This window comes from Bos grunniens, chromosome 7, assembly GCF_055505025.1.
Source record: "Bos grunniens cultivar Pamir isolate PY7600 chromosome 7, Bosgru_T2T1.0, whole genome shotgun sequence".
In the NCBI taxonomy this organism is placed as follows: Eukaryota; Metazoa; Chordata; class Mammalia; order Artiodactyla; family Bovidae; genus Bos; species Bos grunniens.
This window is the reverse complement of record NC_141171.1, coordinates 77,614,293-77,634,644: the sequence shown is the minus strand read 5'-3', so window position 1 is coordinate 77,634,644 and position 20,352 is coordinate 77,614,293. Positions and strand designations below refer to the sequence as shown.

Sequence of the window (20,352 nt, the reverse complement as noted above, 5' to 3'; positions counted from 1 at the left end):
CAGCATCATAATTAAGATTAAATGCTGCATATATTCAAACTAGATTAGCACAGCCATTGAAAGCAGTGATGTGCTCAGTAGGAGAGTATGCTTTTGCTAAATAATGTTTTATGAAGAGTATTCTAAAAACATTAAGCATAAGGTTGTCATATATAAAATGATTAAAGTTTTATACAAAAGAAGCTGTAATTCCGGTAAATGAAGTAATTTCATTTTCCTGCTGTTTTCACCTTTAGGAACATACTGTAAATGGAAAGGAACGCCATGTGATATCTTATTAAATAGAGTATGAATCCCCTTGTTTGAAATGAAAAAACTCTCACTACATAAATTTGGAGTAAAGGACAGTTTCAGGTACTTAACCTCCCTTCTTTCTTTGCTGTTTCTTGGAAAGATTCATTTTGTTTAACTTGTTTATTACATCCCTCAGTCTTGCTAGCAAGATTTTTGGGGGTCATTACTCAAGATAAACTTCCATTTAATTTTTCTTTAACTGAAATCTTTCCTGCATTTTGCCGTAATTCTGGAAACTCTTCTTGGCAATGTATATTGATATTTTCCTTGTATGTGCATTTCACTCATGTTGACACCTTTTATGCTGAGATTTGACTTGATTCTGAGCTACTTTCATTCAACTCCTCTCTTGCTTCTTTTTCACAATATTTTAACAAACTAGAATTTTAAAATAAATACAAAGCAAAATGTGATTTTTATGCTAGTTTATTTTATTAGTTACAGTTCTTTCCTGACTAACCTCTCCACTGTTTTTAATGATCTAAAACTGTTTAAAAAGAAAAAATTAAAAAAGTTCTCTTAAATCTAATTCCATGATAAACCTATACCTTTAATGAGAAAAATCATTGCTCAGAGTGATCACCTAATGAAGAAATAATCTAGTGCATTTATGCATATATATAATTGTAAGCATATCCTTATTTTAAGATCTCACTATTTTGGTATCTATTGACTTGAGAAAAAGTTCATCTTATGTGAAAACCCAAACAAACTTTTTGGCCAATCCAATTAAAAACAAAAATCTCAAAATTAATAAGATAAAAATAAAAGCTATGCTATTAGGATATAGTGGTTTAAGAAAAAGATATATATATATATATATATATATACATATATATATACACACCCACATACATACACACACACACACACATATACACACACACACACACATATATATAAATATCTTGCTTGTTTTTATTTTGGGGAAGTGAGTCTTTTCCTATAGTTACATACACATATTGCAGTGTAAAATATTTCAAACAGTTTTTGGGGAGTATCAATTCAGGGATTGCATTTTATTTTCTAGGTAAGTCTTTGTGGAGTGGGTGGAGTGGAGTGGGTGGAGTGGAGTGGGAGAAAGAAAACAAAGTATTCCATAAGAGGACAGTATGATTAGATAGGTTGTTATCATTTAAAACAGAGAAGAATTGCAGGTTTTATTCATGTTATGCAAATGTCTGTTTTATCAAAATCATACTATGAATTTGATTTAGCATGGGATGGTTCCTATAAACTGAGGGAGGGACTTTAACTTGTAGATGAATTATTCTCAGGAAATAGCATTCACTACTCTAAAAATAAAGCAAGTTAAAAGAGAGAAAAAGATTTTAAATGCCAAATAAAAAGTTGACTGCTACTGTGGCTAAGTCACTTCAGTCGTGTCCGACTCTGTGTGACCCCATAGATGGCAGTCCACCAGGCTCCCCCGTCCCTGGGATTCTCCAGGCAAGAACACTGGAGTGGGTTGCCATTTCCTTCTGCAATGCATGAAAGTGAAAAGTGAAAGTGAAGTCGCTCAGTCATGTCTCTTAGAGACCCCATGGACTGCAGCCTACCAGGCTCCTCCGTCCATGGGATTTTCCAGACATACAAATAAGCCAAGGGGAAATCCTGAAATATTATCTCAAATATATATCAGGTAAATATTTAGGAAACTCGTATAATGGGTGTATCAAGAAATCCACAAGGTTTATTATTTATGTGTTTATTTATTATCAGCTAATGCCAAGGAAATCTTAAACAGAGTGGAAAAAAATAGGTACCAACAAAAACACAAAAAATTGAGATAACCAGTTCTGAAGAGGGTAAAAAAAATCTACAACTAGTATCCTTGTCAATTCAACAAATTATTTTTTTAAAATATTACATTAGTCACCAGTTTTTTGTGTAAAAAAAAAAAATCACTGCTTTATGGATTTGAGGTTTGAGATGAAACAGAATTACTGTAACTGTAAATTACATTTATAGCAACATAATTGCAGACCCTACAAGTAGGTAACACTAGGAACTTATCACAGTGCCATAAACATTGTTTATAGCAGTATAAATATTGGTAATAATGTAATCAAAAATCAATAGTGGTTATTCAAAGTGTCATGCAAAATATAACTAACTTAGATGAAATATTTAACTTTAAATCTTTGTGGGATGTATATTGCCATAGAAGGAAACTGTATGTCAAGTCTAATCAATCTTAAATACTGATTTAAAATGAAAAGAAAAATTGTTATATTCACTGGACATCCTGGATATGGCAAAGTTTTTATTTTATGAAATGGCCTCCTTAAAAAATGGTATATTTTATTAAGATAGAAAAGCAGCTGGTATACATGACAGTAGTGTGTATGAGTTTCATGTAGCAATCAAAGTCAAGCATCATATTCCATTTTGTTCCTGGAAAAAAGTAACTTGAGAATAGGAGTACAAGTATTTATCAGGGTTCTTATGGAAAGTGTCTACTTAATTCTCTGTTAGACAGAATTCTAAGACTCCAAAATTCCTGCCCTGGGGTGTGCATGCCCTGTAAATGTACTGCCTGTCTCTGAAGGGAGAAGTCAGGGTTTTTAAACTGGAGAGGATGCGTTTATGTATGGCATGTTTTAGAGAGAAGCACAGAGCACAGAAGGGCAGGCTGCCTCTAGAAATTGAGAACAATGAGCAGCAAGTATCGGCCCTCATCTCCCAACTTGTGGATAGAATTACCAACATCAGCACTTCATTTGAAAACATTATAATGGTAACATCCTTAACTGCGTAGTCTAGAAAGAAACTCCACATCTGCCATCCCCAGTACCTACAACTCACAGATACCACTGGAAGCAAATGAATTCTGTTAATAACCAGTGAGGATGCAAGGGATTTGTGAGCCTCAGAGGAAAATATAACTCCAAACAACACCATGACTACAGCCTAAAGAAACCCTGAGTAAGACCGAGTTAGCCTACATTCAGACTTCTGACCTACAGAATGGTGAGATAATATGTTAGTTTATTATACAGAAATATAATTAGAAAGCTAATATAGCTGCTTTAACCTTTCTGTCCAAAAATCTAGGTATTTACTTTGCTATCTGTTCTAGCCTCAAAGCAATTGAAAACTTAAGAACAAAACACACCCCCTCCCATTTTCCCTAAACAAAACAAAAAAACCCATTGTTTTCCCTGATCCTTCAAACTAGTTCCAGCTCACAGGGAACATCTAAGACTCCATGCCTCAAATGTGAAATGAATATGCACATGCTGATGGTACCATAAGCATCTATAAGCACCTATGTGACGCTCATATGCAGTAACATAAACTTCATTGGTATATATGCACAGAGGCATTTACCTTTCAAAGGATCAAGTTGTATGGACAGTATAAAACCTAGGAAGACTTCAAAGTCAAGTCCAAATTGTAAGAACAAACCAGCTGTGTGTCACCATATTAGTGGGTAAGAGAATACATGAATAGCTTCAGAACTTGAATAGGATGGCCCATCTCAAATTCAAGTCCTGAGAGAAGGGAGTTCTAGTCCCCAGTTTCACCTACACATTAACATCGTCTAGAAGTACTGAACTCCGGGAGTTGGTGATGGACAGGGAGGCCTGGCGTGCTACAATTCATGGGGTCGCAAAGAGTCTGACATGACTGAGCGACTGAACTGAGAAGTATTATTATTTCAAGCAAACAAGGGAAACTTAAACTTATTATCCTCATATGCCATGTACAGACTGGAAGCTTTTACTTTTGAGATCATTTAATTATCTGCCACATTTTTAGAGCAATTAGAAAGAGATAGTAACAGCAGCCTGAAAGTCAGGTAGTACAAAGCGTGTGTGAATCAAGCAAACACATATAAGAAGAAATGGTATAGAAAGTGGAAAACTGAGGAGTGCCTGCCTACTTAGTATCCAGTTTTTTGTTTTTTAAATAAAAATATCTTCTGATTACCAATTAAAACACTGCTTCCATACACTTGCAAGAAAAGAGAGAGAAATGGTAAGGAAACCAAAGTAACTTATGCTCTGGGACCCTTGTTAGTAAACTACCTAATCTCTCTAGGCCTTACTTTCCTTAACTTTAAAATGAAACACAACACTGTTTGTTCTTAAATTGTCATAAGGATTAAATTAGATAATGCACTGAGAATAACAACCTTAGTATATGTGGTAGCAAGTAATGGAAATAGTGGTGATCAAGTAGGAATATCAATTTGTTCAACTCCAATCATTTTCTCTTCTATTACCAGGCATTCTATCTACATATAATGTAGTAAAATCCATGTACATAAGTAAATATTTATATATAAATTGGGAAAGTCATGTTAAAATATTAATTGTTGGCTTTTTTTTTCTTTATAAAAGAAGATTAACATTTAAAAGTAGATATTCAATTCCATGGTGATTCCCTGGTGACTCAGATGGTAAAGACCTGCCAGCCAATGCAGGAGACACAGATTCAATTCCTGGGTCAGGAATATCCCCTAGAGAAGGGAGTGCCTACCCACTGCAGTATTCTTGCCCAGGAAATCCCATGGACATAGGAGCCTGCAGGGCTGCGGTCCATGGGGTTGCAAAGAGTTAAACACGACTTAGTGACTAAGCAACTACAATAACAAATCCTATGGAGCAAAATTCAAAAGATATAAATTAAATTCAGTGAAAAACAAATCTCCATCACATCCTTGTACCTTAAGCACGGTATTGTTCTCTGGAGGACTCTTGTTACCAGTTTATTGTGTCTATTTACATCCAAGATTTTCTCTAGATTTTTTCCACTTGGGCGTTGAATGGAGGTGTAGAAGATTTTGGATGCAATTTTTCTAATGGTGGCATTCAATGGCTGCCTAACTCTCCCATAACCATATTACTGAGAAGCTAACAGTGAAAATAAATTTAGGAAAAACGATACTTAAAAAGTAGTGTTTGAGTTGATACCATTGTTTCTCACCTCAGTGCCCTAGAGGACACTGATGTTAGAATTGAGTATATTGAAAATGTTTCATTGTTTATAGAGATAAATTGAATAGTTATGTTAGGGGAAGCACACTGATTGAAACCGCCCACCCTGGCCAGGCGCCATAGCAACCATTTGCATGAGTTGTTTTATGACAGGAGATCCTGATAAGGAATACGGAACTAATAAGCCACCACCAACCAGAAGAGTTCAGGAAAGGTCGAAAGGAGACACTGGTTGTCCGTCCACTTCCCAGAATCCCTCTTGCTAGCATCCATCTTGGCTGAGCGATGTGTGTGACACCAGGAAAGACTCTGAATTAGAATGATTGGCCAAAGACCACTGGGAAACTAATCCCATCATAAAACTAATCCCACCATAAAACCCGAGACTGCAAGCCACGCGGCAGAGCAGTTCTCCTGGGTTCCCTTACCCTGCTGCTCTCCACCCGGGTGCCCTTTCCCAATAAAATCTCTTGCTTTGTCAGCACATGTGTCTCCTCAGACAATTCATTTCTGAGTGTTAGACAAGAGCCTAGTTTTGGGCCCTGGAAGGGGTCCGCCTTCCTGCAACGGTTACATTCATCCAGGCATTATATTTTTTTTCTAGAAAAATCTCCGTGAGTCTTGGAAATGTCCATAGCAATTTTAGATTTTTAAATAAAACATTTTTTTTTCAGTCAAAAGATACTTCATAATATTTCTGGTATTATCTAAGCACTAACATATCCAGAGACTTGAGAGTTCTTCTCCCTTCTCAACCTTCTGTTCTAGAGTTGTATCTAGATGTTACTTTTTACAAAGCTGAAACATCTCATTCTTTTAAGACATTTCGGATTAAGTTACCTTGCAATGAAGAATTTTGCCCAATCACACTAAATAGCATTCACTTATTAATTATTTGGAAAATTGAATAAGAATTCATAACATAACTTTCCACTTAAACAACAGAAACAAGTTCCCATATCCTGTGGTGCTTTGTGAATGCATTTGCTGTAGGTGAATATTCTGTATTGCCGTTGTGAACATTATAACAAACAGAAACCACAGTTTAAAATAGAGTTGGGAACCCAGGAGGGGGAGCTGCCATGCCCTGCAACAATGGAAAAATCCAAGAGGAAGAAGGAAGACTTCTTGCCTGACAAGACCTCATTTATAAGAGGCTGGCACAGAAAGTCAATGAAAAGCCACTGCACACTTTGAACTCTAAATTTTCCCAGAGGACTCTTTTCTGCTCCCCCCACCCCCAACTTCCTTTTACCCTCTTTAAAAGAGTTCTCCTCTCCTTGCTATGAGGGGATTTACATGTGGTTCGCTTTGGTTGCAGATTCCAAAAGGCCAATTCTTGGCTAATCTTGAATAAACCTATCTTCTGCTGGAGAAATAACTAGTCATCTGTTTGTTTAAAGTCAACGCCATCTAGCTTAGGGAATTGCTATGAAAATTCTTTTTTGTTTGAAACAATTTAATGTCCTCTCTATAGCTCACTGTTGCAATTTAGGCAACTTCCCTTAGGACATGTTGGATTGAGGCCTAATTCCTACTAAAATGACTTTGCACCCGCATTTTTAATGACTAAATAATTGGTATGTTGGTGGGTACTCCATGCACATGATTTTGAAACATTAAATATAAAAGGACATTCTAATCACCCTTGAACAAGATTTTTTTAAGTGATATTTTCCATTATAATAAGTGTTAAAAGTGCGGGGAAGTTAAACAGCAGTTAATAACAATCAAGTAATTTATGCTAGCTTCATATTTAGGGTTAAGTACTCTAGCAAAAGCACTTGTTCACCTTGGAGATTATGTTTCATTTCCAACATAATCCTCAAATTAAAAAGATATACATGTTGGCATGAGCCCTCTTTTCTATGCACAGTAGCTCCCATTGTCCTCAAGGGTCCTCTTGGGTTATTTTGCTATGGAAGCAGTTAATTTTTTCCCCCCACATTTTAAACCTGAAAATTACATAGCTGTAAATCAGTAAACAGCTCTGCATATTTAGCATGTTTAATTACAGACTCAAAAACTGTAAGGCAGTGGGGTCACGATTATCCCAGAACAATCATCAAATTGACAAAAGTGGGGCTTCATGACTTTGAAGTAATCCATAATCTCATTTAGGCAACTCATTTAGATATAAATACAGAAAATGGTCTAGATACAGCCTTCTTATAGCATGCCAAGATTTGGCCAAGAAGAAAATAGCAGGCTCTTTTACTAAGATTCCTAGTCTGGGGCCATGTTAATGTTCTCTTTAGAAATCTACAGGGAGGTTTAACCTTCAGATTAACTTGAATACCCAGTGGTATCCAGGCTGTCAGGAAAGGCTGTGGAAAGACTCTCTTAATAAGCATTCAAGAAGGTTATTTACATAAGCTGTCTTCCTTAAACTAAGTATTAAAAAATGATATTGTTGCACAAAGCCAAAGCAGTAAGCAATAAACGTCTGAACCCAGAATTTCCTTTGCTATTATTATTCCATAAACAAAGAGAAACAGTTGTCTCCAATTCTTGCTTCAAGTGAGAGGGCTCTGGATCCAAACAATTGGAACTGTGTACCCAGAATACAAACAGGAATTTGTTACTCAGACCTCAACAGGATAAGGTCTGCGTACTGGTTTAGTAGTACTGCCATACAAAGTACTACAGACATGGGTGGCTTAAACAAGAGAAACATGTTCACATGTTCTCTCACAATTCTGAGGACTAGAAGTTAGAAAAAAAAAAAAAATCAAGCTATCAGCAAGGTCAGTTTCTTTTGAAGCCTTTAGGTGACCATCTTCTCCATATGTTTTAATATGGTCCTGTGTCGGTCTGTGCCCTAATCTCCTCTCATAAGGACACCAGTGACATTGGAATAGGGCCCATCAACGGAATTCTTTGTAACTGAATTAGCTCTTTAAAGATCCTATCCCTAAAACAGTTACATTTGAGGTGCTGGTGATTAAGACATCAACATACAAATTTTGAGAAAACTCAACTTAGTCCATAGTAGTACATAAGAGTGGACAGTAATAACTGAAGATTGAAGTTCAAAGATGTTTTTACCCTGGTGATTCTGCTTACAATGTGCACATTACTTCTACCTTTGCTTTGTCTCATTATCACATAATATATAAAAAAGTGAGCTGAACGTATTAGTTGCTCAGTTGTGTCCATCTCTTTGCAACCCCATGGACTGCAGCCTGCCAGGCCCTTCTGTCCATGGAATTCTCCAGGTATGAATAGTGCAGTTGGTAGCCAGTCCCTTCTCCAGGGGATCATCCCCAACCAGGAATAGAACCCAGGTCTCCTGCACTGCAGGCACATTCTTTACAGTCTGAGCCACCAGGGAAGCCCAAATAATATATAAAGTGTTTTTCTATTAAAAAAAAAAATCCACTGATAACCTGGCCTTCTTTCCCAGTAACCTAAACACTGAATCTTTCTTAAAGGCCTGTTAAGATCTTTTTTTCTTTTTCTTTTTTAAACAGGCTCCCCAACAGGAATATTTCTTTTAGACCAAGATATTTGGACAATAATCCTGCCAAAACATTTTTTATTTTCTGGTTATAACTCCAAGGCTGTAAAACTCTAGATGTATTCGTGATGATACTACACCTCTGATATCATAACTGAGGCAGGACAAAGCTGCTATGGTACACATTTTATTCAGGAGCAAATCTCCTTTAAGTTTTCAATGAAGCTGTTTGGTGATGTCCAGGACAAAAAATCAGCCCTTCCCTGCTGTATATAGAAAGTCATTTGGCTCTGAGGGCATTGAGTTAATTGGCAACTACAAGAAAACTTTGTCTCTACTTGCCAGGTACCTCAAGGGTGTGTGTATATATATATATATATATATATATAGTAACTGACAGACAAAAGATTTACAGATCTGATATTCTAGAAACTTTCTTGAGAATATACCTTGAGAATATTCTTAGTTATACCTGCTGAGTAAAATAAAAATAAATATGCAAGCTATTGTCCCCATTATTTCTAAATACCAAACCAAGCTTGTTATAGTGGAATACCTTGCTTCATGTGACTATAGTTAATGATCAAATTGCTATTTGTGTAACAAAAAATAAATGAAGTTAAATCATATTTAGATGATTTAATAGATAATTATATATTTTTAAATTATTAATGCAAATATAATACCAGGAAAAGGTAAATAATTAATGATGTGCTTATAAATAATTTCTATTAGTGAAATAGATTAAGAAAATGATTTGTCCTTACCAGCGGGTTCATAAATAATTAACAATAACTACAACTGACATCTTTTAGATTCACCTCAAAACCCTAACATTTAACCCTCTATTTATAATATAAAGTGCAGTTTTAAATGAAAAATAAAATATACTTATGTATAATCTTTATTTACTTCAGATCATTTTAAACATTTTTAAATGAGGGATGTAAACAGCATTACTAATGTGTTTATTATTCATAAAGATAGGGCAATTTTTCTTTTAAATTTTAAATCTGGAAGAAGATGTATGTTTGTTGAAACATAAGTTAATTTTATAGTTCTAATCCATAGCATGCTCAATTTATATACTCCCTAACTTTATATATTGTGTTAAAGAAAAAATAAATACATTTCTGGAAGAACTTTATGGACTTCATTTTCCAGAAGTATGTTTCCAACAGACCCTTCAATATATGTCCAGGAATCAGTTCAGTTCAGTCTCTCAGTCACGTCTGACTCTTTGTGACCCCATGAATCGCAGCACGCCAGGCCTCCCTGTCCATCACCAACTCCCAGAGTCTGCCCAAACTCATGTTTATCAAGTCGGTGATACCATCCAACTATTTCATCCTCTGTAGTCCCCTTCTCCTCCTGCCTTCAATCTTTCCCAGCAATAAGGTCTTTTCCAATGAGTCAGTTCTTTGCATCAGGTTGCCAAAAGTATTGGAGCTTCAACTTCAGTATCAGTCCTTCCAAAGAATATTCAGGACTGATTTCCTTTAGAATTAGACTGGTTTGATCTCCTTGCAGTCCCAAGGGACTCTCAAGTCTTCTCCAACACCACAGTTCAAAAGCATCAATTCGTCCGCAATCAGCTTTCTTTCTGATCCAACTCTCACATCCATACACAACTAGCTTTGATTAGACGAACCTTTGTCAGCAAAGCAATGTCTCTGCTTTTTAATATCTCCAGATCTCCCACATTGCAGGCTGATTCTTTACCAGCTGAGCCGCCAGGGAAACCCTGTCTGGGAATGGGGTAGCACATTTGGGTAGGTTACCTACAGTTCACCCATTCAGATAGTAAACAAGCAGAGATGGCTGGTGTGGTTAAGTAGCAGTTTTTTGCAACAAAAGAACAGTTATGATGTAGCCAGCTCCTTAATAACAGTAACTACTTGAAGAGCCAGATGTCCTCACTAATGACAAAGTCCAGCTGGCATCCTTGTTCATCTTTGAATTAGGAGGTCTCTAAAACATCTACTTCTGCTTTATTGACTATGCCAAAGCCTTTGACTGTGTGGATCACAATAAACTGTGGACAATTCTGAAAGAGATGGGAATACCAGACCACCTGACCTGCCTCTTGAGAAACCTATATGCAGGTCAGGAAGCAACAGTTAGAACTGGACATGGAACAGCAGACTGGTTCCAAATAGGAAAAGGAGTACATCAAGGCTGTATATTGTCATCCTGCCTATTTAACTTACATGCAGAGTACATCATGAGAAATGCTAGGCTGGAAGAAGCACAAGCTGGAATCAAGATTGCTGGGAGAAATATCAATAACCTCAGATATGCAGATGACACCACCCTTATGGCAGAAAGTGAAGAGGAACTCAAAAGCCTCTTGATGAAAGTGAAGTGGAGAGTGAAAATTTGGCTTAAAGCTCAACATACAGAAAACGAAGATCATGGCATCCAGTCCCATCACTTCATGGGAAATAGATGGGGAAACAGTGTCAGACTTTATTTTTTTGGCTCCAAAATCACTGCAGATGGTGACTGCAGCCATGAAATTAAAAGATGCTTACTCCTTGGAAGGAAAGTTATGACCAACCTAGATAGCATATTCAAAAGCAGAGACATTACTTTGCCAACAAAGGTCCATCTAGTTAAAGCTATGGTTTTACCAGTGGTCATGTATGGATGTGAGAGTTGGACTGTGAAGAAAGCTGAGCACTAAAGAATTGATGCTTTTGAACTGTGGTGTTGAAGAAGACTCTTGAGAGTCCCTTGGACTGCAAGGAGATCCAACCAGTCCATTCTGAAGGAGATCAGCCCTGGGATTTCTTCGGAAGGAATGATGCTAAAGCTGAAACTCCAGTACTTTGGCCACCTCATGTGTAGAGTTGACTCATTGGAAAAGACTCTGATGCTGGGAGGGATTGGGGGCAGGAGGAGAAGGGGACGACAGAGGATGAGATGGCTGGATGGCATCACTGACTCTATGGACATGGGTTTGGGTAGACTCCGGGAGTTGGTGATGGACAGGGAGAACTGGTGTGCTGCGATTCATGGGGTCACAAAGTGTTGGACACGACTGAGAGACTGAACTGAACTGAACTCCATAGTGGGGCATGCATGCTTTAATTTAACAGTTTCTGAATCTTTACATTTAAAGAGACCTGTGTTCCTTAAATGGGTCTGTTCTTTTTTCTACCAATTAACATTAACTTTTTGATGATCACATAATATATGCATGGATCTATATAAATAATACACAAACATTTACTTAAGTGTCCATTGCATAAGTAAGTCTATTAATATCTATATAAGTATACCCAAGTGCTTATTATATATAAATCTTATTAATATACATTATATAAATTCATATAAATATATACAAATCTTAAGACACACATATCAATCTCCTCCATATTCTTTTCTTTTCAAATCTCACTTTGATAACTACTTGTACTTCTTGATGTGATCAGTTTCTCAGTCGTGTCCAACTTTTTGTGGCCCCATGGACTATAGACCACCAGTATCCTCTGTCCATGGGATTTCCTGGGCAAGAATACTAGAATGGGTTGCTATTTCCCGCTCCAGGGGATCTTACTGATTCAGGGATCAAACTTGCATCTCTTGAGTCTCATGAATTGGCAAGCATATTCTTTATATGCACCATCTGGGAAGCCTGTACTTGGTAGATTTCTTAACATATAATGGTCACCTGTTATCTTCAGTGTATATGCCCCAAGATCCCCAGTATATACCTGAAATTGCAGATAGTACACAGCCCTACACATACTGTTTTTTCTTATACATACATATCTATGATAAAGTTCTAGGTAGTAGTTCTACATCTAGTTCTGCTTTAGTGACTACACCAAAGCCTTTGACTGTGTGGATCACACAAACTATGGAAATTCTTAAAGAGATGGGAATACCAGACCACCTGACCTGTCTCCTGAGAAATCTGTATGCAGGTCAAGAAGCAACATTTAGAACTGGACATGGAACAAAGGGCTGGTTCCAAATTGGAAAGGAGTATGTCAAGGTTGTATATTGTTACCCTGTTTATTTAACTTCTATGCAGAGTACATCATGCAAAATGCCAGGCTGGATGAAGCACAGCTGGAATCAAAATTGATGGGAGAAATATTAATAACCTGTGGTGGATTCATTTTGATATTTGGCAAAACTAATACAATTTGTAAAGTTTAAAATAAAATAAAATTAAAAATTTTAATCAAAATAAAATAAAATAAATTAAAAAAAATAAAAAGAAAGCAAGAGAAAAAAAAAGAAATATTAATAACCTCAGATATGCAGATATTACCACCTTTATGGCAGAAAGTGAAGAGGAAGTAAAGAGCCTCTTGATGAACGTGAAAGAGGAGAGTGAAAAAAGCTGGTTTAAAATTCAACATTCAGAAAACTAAGATCTTGGCATCCAGTCCCATCACTTCATGGCAAATAGATGGGGAAACAATGGAAAGAGTGGCACACTTTATTTTGGTGGCTCCAAAATCACTGCAGATGGTGACTGCAGCCGTGAAATTAAAAGATGCTTGCTCCTTGGAAGAAAAACTATGACCAACATAGACAGCATATTAAAAAGCAGGGACTGTACTTTGCTAGCAAAAGTCCATCTAGTCAAAGCTCTGTTTTTTCCAGTAGTCATGTATGGACATGAGAGTTGGACTATAAAGAAACTGAGCATCAAAGAATTGATGCTTTTGAACTGTGGTGTTGGAGAAGACTCTTGAGAGTCCGTCAGACTGCAAGGAGATTCAACCAGTCCATCCTAAAGGAGATCAGTCCTGAATATTCATTGGAAGGACTGATGCTGAAGCTAAAACTCCAATATTTTGGCCACCTGATATGAAAAACTGACTCATTTGAAAAGATCCTGATGCTGGGAAAGATTGAAAGCAGGAGAAGGGGATGACAGAGGATGAGATGGTTGGGATGGTTGGGGCATCACCAACTCAATGGACATGAGGTTGAGTAAGCTCCGTTTGTTGGTGATGGACAGGGAAGCCTCGTGTGCTGCAGTCCATGGGGTCGGAAAGAGCTGGACACAACTGAATTACTAAATTGGACTGATGATAAAGTTAACTTATAAACCTGATGCAGTAAGAAGCCATCGGAATTGCCAGCATTACTACTCTTCTGGTTTGGGACAATTATTAAGTCTCAGCACAAATCAAGATGGACAAAATATAAGTAAGGATGTAACAGCAATTAAGATAAGTATAGAGATGGAAAATCTGAACACAGTCATTACAATAGATCTTAATAATATATTTTGAAATTTATACCCTTATAATGGAGGCTCCATCTTCAAGAGAAATAGACCTTTCACTGTAAGTGGTCATGTACTAGAGTCACACCGAATATATCTCTAAGTCACACAATAGAAATAATATAAACAACTCTCTGACCACAATGCAATACAATTATAGAATATCAACAAAACTAAAAAAAAAATCTTTCAGTTAAAAGTTAAGACTAAATGAAAGTTCTATTAAAAGACCTGAGCAAAATAAAATATAAAATATACATTGAAATGATATAACTTCTAAAAATACAAAATGTGTTCCACTTAAAGAAGTAGGAGAAGAAAATTCATAGCACTTAATAGTTTTATCAGGATAGATTAAAAATGAAACACTTAGCTTAAAAAATAAACACAGAAAGACTAAGGAATAGCAAAATAAACCAAAAGAGCACATGAAGGGAAGTAAAGGTAAAAGATTAATCAAAAAAACAATACAAAAACAGTCACCTAATTTTTAAAGTCCTGTTATCATGATATATTAAAAAAAAGACAAGTCAGTAGCAAATCTGATCCAAAAAAATGGGGGTGGGGGGTGGGAATCACACATATAAACTAATAGGAGAAATTACTGAAAGTGAAAACATTTTTTTAATCTTGAGAATAATTTATGCATAATTAAACAAATGAAGGAAACAATAAAGCAGAGAGAAAAAAGTGAAACCTGGGAAAAATACATAATTTTCTACGCAAAAAGATTATTATTAAAAAATGACCCCATGAGAGGTAGAAAGCTTCAACAGACCAATTTTCATAGTAGAAATAGAGCATGTTACTAAGGAACCACTTTGCAAACAAAGCACCAGGGCCAGATGCTTTCTCAGAGGAATTCTACCAGCCCTCCATACACTGGCGAGTTTCAGTGCTTTGCTGTCCAAACACTGAAAATGAAAAAAAAAAAATTAATTCATTTTATGAAGCTAATATAACATCAACATGAAATCTTATAAAGATGGTACAAAAAAGAAAGCTGTGTTTCTTTAAAACATCAGTGCAAACATACCCAATGGTGTGTGTGTGTGTGTGAGTCGCTTAGTCATGTCCAACTCGGTGACCCCAAGGACTGTAGCCTGCTTGGCCTCCTCTGTCCAAGGATTCTCCAGGCAAGAGTACTGAAGTGGGTTGCATTTCCCTCTCCAAAATGAAAGGGTGAACCACTCTAATGCTTTGTTAAGAAAATGATACACCATCACTAAATAGAATTTACTCCAAAAGTATCACTAATCCAACATTAAGAAATCCATTGATACTGATATTATACAGTTATTAAAAACAAAAGAAGCCCAAAATGAAAGTTGTCAATGCCCATATCACCAAACTTAGACTTTACTACAGTTTCAGCTCTTCCAGAAATGGTTTAAACCAGTCTATCAGGAATTGCTTAATTAACATTAATTAGGTAATCAGCCTAATAGACCCCAGTAGCCATGTATGGATGTGAGTGTTGGACTATAAAGAAAGCTGCTACTGCTAAGTCACTTCAGTCGTGTCCGACTCTGTGTGACCCCATAGACAACAGCCCACCAGGCTCCCCCGTCCCTGGGATTCTCCAGGCAAGAACACTGGAGTGGGTTGCCATTTCCTTCTCCAATGCATGAAAGTGAAAAGTGAAAGTAAAGTCGCTCAGTCATGTCCAACTCTTAGCGACCCCATGGACTGCAGCCTACCAGGCTCCTCCATCCATGGGATTTTCCAGGCAAGAGTACTGGGTGCCATTGCCTTCTCTGAAAGAAAGCTGAGCACCGAACAATTAATGCTTTTGAACTGTGGTGTTGGAGAAGACTCCTGAGAGTCCCTTGGACTGCAAGGAGATCAAACCAGTCAATCCTAAAGGAAATCGGTCCTGGATATTCTTTGGAAGGACCGATGCTGAGGCTGAAACTCCAGTACTTTGGTCACCTAATTTGAAGAACTGACTCATTTGAAAAGACCCTAATGCTGGGAAAGATTGAAGGCAGGAGGAGAAGGGGATGAAAGAGGATGAGATGGTTGGGTGGCATCACCGACTTGATAGACTTGAGTTTGGGCAGGCTCTGGGAGTTGGTGATAAACAGGGAAGCCCGGCATGCTGCAGTCCATGGGATTGCAAAGAATCGGACATGACTGAGCAATTGAACTGAACTGAACTGAGACCCCTGCCATGTTCTAAAGTAAGTGACTTTTCATTAACTGACCTGTTGCCTATGTTCCCCCTCTCTTCTCCTTATAAAAGGCATTTATTTTTAATATTATAATAAAATACAACTCCTCAGAACCCCTTTCTGTTTGCTAGATTAGATATTGCCCAACTAGAATTAATTTTTACTCAAATTCTTAGTTTTTAATTTGCCTCAGTTTATCTGAGTACATGTTTATATATCCATCATTAAACTATTTTAAGAATCATGATTATCTCAACTGATGCTAAAAAAAGCCATTGATAGAACTAAACACTCATCCTTATTTATAGAACACTCAAGAAAATACACACTGATAGATATGTTAACACATTATAATGTTAATTTTTAGCTCAAAGCTAGTATTTTATTTTATCCAGAACAGTAGAACATATTCATTAAGACCAGGAGAGAAGCAAAAATGCCTGATATTGCCATATTCAAGAAATGACAGAGGTATAAAATTGATAAGAATATTCTATTTGCAGATATATGATCATACACCTAAAAAAAAAAAAAAAGAAAAAACTAATCAATGATGAAACTAACTTAATCAAAAATTCATTATGGTAACAGGATTTTAGTTTCTACATTTAGATTTAATTGATGTAAGGAAACTGAGTCAAGTCCATAGATCCCTTCGGGGACTTCATGTACTGCACTGATGACATCTATGCTGCAATATTCATTTAGAGCTGAAAATTTCATGATTCTAATGTAAGTCTTCCCATTGTATGTCACAGAGCAATGTTTTAGATCATCAGTTGAAACAATGGACTTGAAATACTTAGTAAAGGAAGCAATCATTTTATTGTTTGTTGAAGTATGGATTGAGTAGTCTACTTGACAACTTATTAAGTTTACCCTAGTAAATAAAATTTTTATATTCTTCCTTTCATGAGCTTATTATCATAAAAGGGAAGAGTAGAATAAGACTCCTAAGTTTATAATAATCATAAAATGGACATTAATGATCAACTAACTATGTAATTCAAATTTTTCACCTACATAACAGACAAAAGTATGTATTTCAACTAGTTCAAATATCCAGTCCAACATAAAGAAACTTTGAGTTCTCTTTGTATAAATTTGATTTTCTCCTTATAATTGTAATGGTACAGCATTACCATTACAGGCATTTCAGGATCCATGAAGGAGCCCAGACTATATCTTCTCTATTAGCCAGAAAGGGACTGTATTATTTTAACACAATTTAATCATGTTTCTTCCACAGCTCTGTGGATGATTTCCATGTCAACAGGTCTAGAACCTGCTCACCAGATACTGAGGTGGAAATAAAGTACTGACTCTTGAATGGCAAGACAAAGGCTGTGAAAAGACCATAATAAGAGAGAATGTACTTTCATTCTCTCTAAATCTTGTTCTATTGCCTACTTTTTCCTCCTATCTACTAGGCAAATCATTGCCCCTCGATATAACTCATGGGTTTCAAAGAGCATTATTTGCTATTGACAAGTAAACAGGAGGCTTGTAATCTTCTGAAGAAACACAGCACTCAATACAGTACTATAGCTTACTGATGACTTTTTTAAATTGATATTTTCTCAATAATTTGCTGTTAAGAAAATATGGGCATTTCTACATGGTACTGATTTAACTGTCTGTGATTATAAAAAACGTATGTACACATTCATTAAAAAAAATGAGCAAAGTATGTGTTGCTGCTGCTTCTAAGTTGCTTCAGTCGTGTCCGACTCTGTGCGACCCTATAGACGGCAGCCCGCCAGGCTCCCTTCTCCCTGGGATTCTCCAGGCAAGAACACTGGAGTGGGTTGCCATTTCCTTCTCCAAGGCATGAAAGTGAGAAGTGAAATTTAAGTCGCTCAGTCGTGCCCAACTCTTAGCAACCCCATGGACTGCAGCCTACCAGGCTCCTCCGTCCATGGGATTTTCCGGGCAAGAGTACTGGAGGCGGTTGCCATTGCCTTCTCCAAAAGTATGTGCTAGGCAGAGGGTATACCAGGGTAACAAAAAAGAAGCAATCTTCATTTTCAAGTGAATTTTACAATCTTATGCATAAAGGTAAAAAATAAATAAGTATGGAAATATGTAAATACAACTTGAAAGGGGAAAGATCACTCTTAAGGTGATGAATATAATCTGAGAAAGCAGTATTTGAGAGACATTAGAAGGATCTATCCATGTGATATTTGGGTATTGTTTTCCAGGCCAATATAACAGCATTTGAAAATGCTCTAAGAAGTATTCTAGAAATTGATAGAAGTTTAGACATGATGCAAGGCAATGTCTATGAAAAGAGTAGTTTTATTCATGGTTGGGACTACAGATGATGTGGATTCTCATAAGCTGTGATGTAGAGCTTTTATGTTTTCCTATAACGCAATAAAGTAAAAGTGGTGGGTTCTAAGCAGGTCACCGTAATGATCTAATTTATGATTAAAATTTTGACTGCTTTGTGAAACACAGATTAAGTGAGACAAATAATGGAATGTGAAACAATACTCTAGATGAGAAATAGATTACTTTGGCCTGGATTAGGTTAGAGGAGATGCTGCTGCTGCTGCTGCTAAGTCGCTTCAGTCGTGTTCGACTCTGTGCGACCCCATAGACGGCAGCCCACCAGGTTCCCCCGTCCCTGGGATTCTCCAGGCAAGAACACTGGAGTGGGTTGCCATTTCCTTCTCCAATGTATGAAAGTGAAAAGTTAAAGTGAAGTCGCTCAGTCGTGTCCGACCCTCAGCGACCGCATAGACTGCAGCCTTCCAGGCTCCTCCATCCATGGGATTTTCCAGGCAAGAGGAGATGCAGAGAAGTGTAATTACTCAAGACACTTTGGAATTATAAGTAACAGGACTTGCTTTTAGTTTGGATGCTGTGAATTCAGGAGAAGAAATTGTCCAGCATTATTCCAAGATTCTGAATTAAGCAATGTATCTGTAGCAGTATCAATTCCTGAGATTGATTCCTCTAAATGTCATTAAAGAGAAAGTAGATTATTTTGAGTTTTATTAATTGCTTTCCCATCCTGTAAAATCTCATGAAAATGGCTAACAAGCATAAAAACATAGCTCATTATCTTTAGTTACTAGAGAAATGCAAATCAAGACCACAATCTCTAGGATAGCTATTTAAAAAGAAGAAAAATAGTATATGTTGCCACAGATGTAGAAAAATCAGAATTCTCATGCATTACTGAAGGAAAGGAAAGTGGTTCAGCCCTTGCAATATTCCTTAAGAAGTTGAATATAGGATTACCAAATAATCCAGTAATTCTACATCTAGGAATATATTCAAAACAATTGAAAACAGATACCCCAAAAAATATATGCACAGACACATTCACACCAGCACTGTTTCTAAAAGCCAGAAGGTTAAAAAGGCCCAAATGTCCATCAATGGGTGAACTGACCAATTGTAGCATGTACATGCAATAAAAATTTATTCAGCCATAAAGATTTAAGTATTGCGGCATAGTACAACGTGTATGAAATTCAAAAACATTATGCTAAGTGAAAAAAAGTCTGACATAAAAGATTACATATTATTTCATTAATATCTAGAATAGGGAAACTCAGAGAGAATGTAGGTTGGTGCTAGAGGCAGAAAAGAGCAATTTCTTAATGCGGATAGAGTTTCCTTTCAGGGGGTTGAAAATGTTTTAGAACTAGATCAAAGTGATGGTTGTATAACACTATGAGTGTGCTAAATGTCACTGCACTGTTCACTGCAAAACTGTTACTTTTATGTAAGTTTCACCTCAATTAAAAAAATATGCAAATGTGATTTTTACATTTTGAGATAAAGCTAATTTCCAAAGGAACATACATAAAGATAGATATTCTTGAGAACAATAAAAAGCTTTAAAAGGCTAACAAGCCATCAAAACATCACTTATTCAACCATTTAGTCAATGAACAAATATTTATTAAGATTTTATCACATGCTGGCTCCTACTAGTTCTAAGTATACATCGACGTATAATCTGCCTTTAAAGAATGGATTGCATAGTAGGTGGAGTAATTATTTTCTAGTCTGTCAATGGAATACTGACATCTACCTCACTGATTTTTGTGGATCAGATGAGAAGACAGGCAAACACAGTAGAGAATCCATTGGCTAGTGCAGTGGTAGATGCTCCATAAGAGCTGTTTGCCATGGCATTTTCCTCTTGTTAATTCCCCATTCATATCCATCAATGGGTAATTTCTAGCTTTAAACTGATAAACA

General features: G+C 36.6%; 1 long non-coding RNA gene across 13 annotated transcripts in view; it reads right to left on the bottom strand.

The window, feature by feature from the left end:
- Positions 1-20,352, bottom strand: part of LOC147369852 (uncharacterized) — a 1,128,106-nt gene that overhangs the window by 766,040 nt on the left and 341,714 nt on the right. For 2 of the 13 annotated variants that reach the window (XR_015167965.1, XR_015167986.1), the window contains one exon: positions 14,451-14,868. The exons of 9 other annotated variants lie outside the window; for them this stretch is intronic. This is a non-coding gene — a long non-coding RNA (uncharacterized LOC147369852). Of the gene's footprint in view, positions 1-14,450; positions 14,869-14,990; positions 15,153-16,519; positions 16,648-20,352 lie in introns of those variants that run through there. 2 more of the 13 variants (XR_015167971.1, XR_015167975.1) reach the window with 2 other exon arrangements.